This window comes from Triticum urartu, chromosome 4A (assembly GCF_056163025.1).
Source record: "Triticum urartu cultivar PI428250 chromosome 4A, HENAU_Tu73, whole genome shotgun sequence".
In the NCBI taxonomy this organism is placed as follows: Eukaryota; Viridiplantae; Streptophyta; class Magnoliopsida; order Poales; family Poaceae; genus Triticum; species Triticum urartu.
In genome coordinates this window covers 69242618-69248791 of record NC_141876.1, presented here as the reverse complement: position 1 = coordinate 69248791, position 6174 = coordinate 69242618, and positions in this window count along the sequence as shown.

The following is a 6174-nucleotide window of genomic DNA, read 5'->3' as shown; positions in this document are numbered from 1 at the left end:
AAGCTGGTTGGCTCCCACGCGTTCCATTGCCTCCCGATGAACACGACGCATTCTGTTGCCTCCCCATGAACACGACGACGACGTTGTTTCTCCGTTCCGACCCAGCCTTGTACACGAGCCCTGGCCGTAGGTACGTGTGAGTAGGCGTTCGAGACCCCGCCCGTATGTACGTACGTGGTCGTATTTACTTTCTTGCACCCTGGCCACTGTACGTACGTGTACATGCTACGTGCGTGCCTCTACTATGACACGTGCGCGCCTCTACATCGACCAGTATGTACGTACACGTTCGCGACCAGAATGACAATGCTACGTATACTTCGACCAGGTAGGTGCCGACTGTCAGGCACTTCCTTGCCTGCGAAGATGTAGCTGGTGGGTCCCAGCAATCACGGGGGCGAATCGTTTTTTTTTGCCCGGACGCACTTCCTTGCGTGCGAAGATGTAGCTGGTGGGTCCCAGCAGTCAGAGGGAAACGTTTTTTCGCGAAATACGGTGGCCTGTCCGGTGGGTCCCTACTATCAGGTGGAGGAATAATTATTTTGCACGTAATAAGGAGGCACTTCCTTGCTGCGGCCGTGGACCCAGCTGTCAGCCTCTCCATGTACAGTACTCTTCCGTTATCAGTCATTCCTTGACCATGTTGACCACGCCGCGCCGAGAGCACCAGGGTGGTGGACGACGGCGAGGCCTAGGAAGGGGAAGACGCGGCAGTGGAAGCCCGCCCAGAGAGGAGTACGAGGGTTCACTGGTTCGGCTGCGGTGTGAGGCTACCGTCGCCGCAGGGCCTCGCCAGCGGTGGGAATAGTAGGGGGCGGTGAGGCCTCCGCGGCAGCACAGCCGGCCACGGGAGGCAGGAGCATGCGGCACGACCGACCCTTCTTTGGGCGGCTGGAGCAAGAAGACCAGAGGTTGAAGAAGCACTACGGTCGTTGGATTGACATTGTACGGTCACTGGAGCTAGAATCGTTCATATTGACTAAGTTGACAAAGCACTCCGTCCCGTCAACTTAGTAGGCCCACAAGTCAGCCTCCCACCAAGGTGGGTCCCAACTAGCAGGGGGAGTATTCATTTTTTTGTGCGTAATAAGGAGGCACTTCCAGTGGGTCCGAGCTGACAGCGGGGGGAACGGTTTTTTTGTGAAATACGGTGGCCCGTCCGGTGGGTCCCAACAGTCAGGCGGGAAACGTTTTTTCGCCAAATACGATGGCCCGTCCGATGGGTCCCTGCTATCAGGTGGAGGAATAATTCTTTTCCGCGTAATAAGGAGGCACTTCCTTGCGGCTGTCGTGGACCCAGCTTGTCAGCCTCTCCACGAGAGTACTCTTTCGATGGAAGTCGTTCCTTGACCACATTCACCACGCGCATCGAGAGCACCAGGGCGGTGGACGATGGCGAGGCCTAGGAATGGGACGACGCGGAGCCGGGGAAGACGCGGCAGTGGATGCCCACGCGGAGAGGAGTATGAGGGTTCACTGGTTCGGCTGCGGTGTGAGGCTGCCGTCGCCGCAGAATAACAGGGGGTGTGGGTGAGTAGAGGGATGCCCTGGCCAGCGGTGAGAGTAGTAGGGGGCGGTGAGGCCTGCACGGGAGGCGGGAGCAGGCGGTCCCGCCGGCGCTAGATTTGGCGGCTGGAGCAAGAAGATCAGAGATTGAAGAAACACAACGGCCGTTGGATTGACATCCATCGGTTACGTCTCCTAGAATCGTTTGTTGATGTATATAATAACTAAAAAATCTTGCATGCGCGTCAACTTAATAGGCCCATAAGTCAGACCATTCCCTCTTTTTTTAATAATTTATATATAGCTCATTGCGACTTCTTATGCAATTTATTGCAATCCGTTTTTTTGGTTGGCCAGGGCCAATTTCGCATATTTTTGTGGGTTCCAAACTATTTTTAATACCGAAATGTTGAGCCAGATTTAAAGTACTTTGAAGATATATTCAAATTAGGTTAATGCCCAGTGAAATAGGAATCTGGAAATGTGAAAAAATTCAGAAATTATAAAGTAATTGCCAATTTGTCATTTGTTTCTATATTTACAAGCCATTTCATATTACTTTCAAGATTTGCAGGCGTCTTGAAAGAGTTGCAGCCCATCAGGGCATAGAAAAATAAGTAGGCCTGGATTGGGTATTCTTCAGAAAAAATAAACTGGGCTCATTTTCACAAAGAAAAAATAGCTGGGCTGGTCACATGGTGAACATAAAATATAAACCTGGGCTAGACGGGCCACAACCCAGTTCAAACCCTGCTCCGTCTCAACAATAACAAAAAAAATACTGCTCGAGCTGCTACGTCCCAGGTGTCAGCCGATCCTGTGTTGTTCTCTTGTCTATTGACTATATACGCTGACAATGTCGTGGGTCCCAGATGTGAGGAAAACACTAGGAGGAAGCATTTTATTTTTCCATACGCTGACATGGCGGGCCCTAATGTCATCCTCTACACGTACTTCTGCTAATTCCTGTTGTTTGTTGACCATGTTGACAACGCGAGAGGGCGGCACCGCGGCGAGCGCACCAAAGCATGCGGAGGACGACAGCGAGGCCTCAAACATCAGCGTTAATGATTTAGGAGACGGTGGGGCGGCGATGCGTGCGGTGAGGCGCAACCAGCCATGGGAGGCGGAAGCAGGCGGCCCCCCCAGCGCTGGTTTGGTTTTGGTGGCTGGAGGAAGACAGGACTGAAGAAACACGACAGATTGTAAACGCAGCAGGAGTACTTAACAACCTTAACTGAAACCAGCAGGGGCACTTAACAACCATAGCTGAAAGCAGTATGAGTACTTATACAGGTTCAACCGTACAAAGCACGCCTCGAACAGTGCTACTTTGCCTACAGTTAACCAAGGGTGAGGCCGCCAAGCCCCAGGACAAGGCCCATGCACCACCCCGCGCATCCACAACCTTTTGAAAGCGGCTTCATCTCGCAAGGTGGTCAATAAACAGAATATTCGCTTTAGATCCATGGAAAAGCAGGAACATAATCTTCTTTTCTATTCTCCAAGATGGACGGGCCTTCATTATTTGAGACCACCCATGAATAAGTATATTTTCACCTCCAAGGGGAATGGAGTAGGTCGACATAAACATCATGTTGTGACCAAGCGCAAGTCTGACCCGACCATGGTCAGGCATCTGTATAGGAACAATAGAACTGGGCAGTTTCTATTTCAAGAAGATCACAGCTGTAAAATTGTGTATAAGAAATAGTTTATGAACAACATATATAACAGAAAATAGCTCGTACCATAAGTTTCTCGACACAGTTGGACCTGTTCAACAAGTGCAGCAGTGGCACACATATCCCACGTGGCCTTCCACCATTGAAATGCCCCACAAGGACCTCAAGACGATCAATAAAGTGTAGGAACTTGTGGATGTCGTCCCAGTCAACTTCAGTGCCATCAGTAACAGCCGAGTTGTTACAGAATAACAAACGAGCTACCTGCTTAACTCTGAAAAAACCTACACATGCCACCAATTATAAGAAAATATTAGTTAGAAGTAGCATCTTCGTGAGAATAGGTGGATTAAGAAGTAATCGAGGCAACAAGCAAGAACCAGATACAAAACTAACATGGATGAACAATTGGAACGACGTCGGGGTGGAAGATCACAGTGAAGATGAGACCAGGTTCTGCTATTTCCATCAACATTCGTGCGCCAACTTTCAGTCCGTAACACTTGAGAAAGTTTATCCAAGTTCGGCCATAAAAAAAGCAACGATCTTCTTGGTTCATGAATCCAACTCGAAACTATTATCATTAAACTAGTGTATTCAGTTATGGCAAGGCCGAGCATCTTGAGTACATGTGTTCTGGCAGAGCAAGGAATGCACTGCAGGAAAAATAATATGAGAACACAATGTATTCCCTATATCCAAATCTAGAAATACTTTCCTCCATCATGTCAGTGTTGACGATGGTACTAGTACCTTTTATCCAAATATAGCAATCCAAATTTCCAAATTATTCAACATCATGTTCAAAAAACCCCACCCTCCCAGATAGAAAAGAGCATTCTAGGAACATACTATGCGCGTTTTAAAATCCTGTGTTAGGATCAGAAGGAACAAGTGTGGCGTCTTGCCGAGGGCGCAGAAACCTGTAGGGTCCTTCCACTTTGGGCACTGCAAATGAAACACACTAGATTCAGTAGGAAGAAAAATGCATCAACGACGGCGGCTGCCATCCTAGGAGTACCTGCGACCAATGGACTTGGATTTATCGGGGATGGATGAAGAATTCGTACCAGGTTCTCCATGAGAAAACCCTATGCAATCGCCGAGCGGGGGTTTTCTTTGAACAAGCAGACAAGGGAGAAGGGATTCAGGCCGAGTGAAATATTGCCACTTCGTCCGTCCAGCTTACTGCTGAAGCTGGAAAGGTGGGGGTTTTTGTGATTTGATGGCTCATTGGGCATTAATGCAGCGCTACGACCGGGGTGTGTCTACCATGCAGTTGCACTCTAATTTGGTGCATATGGCATGTGGACCCCGTTGCCGGATGCCTCACATATTAGCGCAAGGAAGTAGAAAGACAGGAGTAACTAGTTATTACACATAAATATATTTTTGACAGAGAGATATTCCCTCTGTAAAGAAATATAAAGATCTTTTATATCACAATTTTATACATAAGAGAAATCAAGGGGAATATATATAACATATATAATTATAAAAAATAGAGTTTTTTTAACACAGTATAGACGAGTTGGTGATGACGGTGTGCATGTCATCCTGCAATATAGGTCGTCCGATTTATATCTGACGGATAGGAAGGAAACTATGGCAATTTTGCAAAAAGGTACCCACACACCTCTCCGCATTTGCAAATAAGGCCTCCCTCGTTCATCCTTTTCTCTCACAAGATAAAATACTCATACAAATGCATCTTGATGTTACGTGCAATGCACGAGCATTATGGGGGTTCAGCTGAGAAATACTCAGACAGGCTCACGGTTCTGGACTTTGGGCCATAGGCCGGTGGGCTTGCATGTTTGGGGGCCCATGTGTTCTACCTCAGCAGTTTTCATATTGCAAGCGGTTGGTACGGCGCCAGTTTTAGATGCTGTCGCAAGGCGAATACACAAAATTGAATAAAGCACAGCAGCTGTTGGAATGAAATCAAACGACAGTTCCTAACCTACAATCAAAGTTGCAATTCTATCAATGATACTATCGTATTACTTATACACACAAGACACTTGTTTCACCATGCAAGAGTATTACATCAAAATCTCTCGGCGGATAGATCAGTTCGGCAGTACTGAAGAATTTCAAAGTTGATTTGGACCAGCTCTCCTTGCCGAGAAAGTTTGATTTTGACATCATCCCCTACCGCAAGATATGATTTAGATTTGAACCTTGACCATCCTTTAGCATCAATCATCATGCGACCATCCTTTGTACTTACGGTATATTGAGCAGGTTCATTCACACCAAGGCTGCGCATGGTAAGAGAAACTTGGCCGATGTCGGCCGGATTGTTGAACGACTCCCTCGTTGCTCTAGGAATTCTCTGTTTGCAAACAAGAAGACATACCCAAACAGTTAGATCAACACAGTGAATTATGCGAAACAACATGGAAATAAAAAAGAATGAAACACTTGGTGCAGGTGCCGAAGCCGCTGCTGCTACCGGAGATGGTGCTCCTTGTAGAGCTGGTGCCGGTGTTGGAGCAGGTGCCGGTGTCGATGCCCGATCATCTGGTAGATCAGCCTGATCTGCTGACGCGGTCGGTGCCCAATCCTCAGCTGGATCAGACTGAGCTGCTGCCGCTGTCAGTGCTAGAGCAACTGCCGATGCTCGATCCGTTGCTGAAGGTGGTACCGATGTGCGAGACAGCGGCGATCGTGTCTGGTCTGCTATGATCAGCTTTCTAACTTGACTAGGCTTCGTGACCGTGATCCAGTTTTTTTCTTCATTCTTTTAAATGCGAGAAGGACTAATTGTGGCATTTTTGTTAAACCAAACTGCAGTTCATCATAGGGATTCAGCTTGTACTCAGACAACAGACTGATCCAATTTTTTCCAGTAATATAAGTGATGGACAGTGCCTTTGTTACTGACACGACATAAGAAGTGAAACCTGCAAAAATAGCCATTGTAGAGCAAACCAAACGGTTTATTCTATGATGAATGTCACATGGCAAAACCTGCATC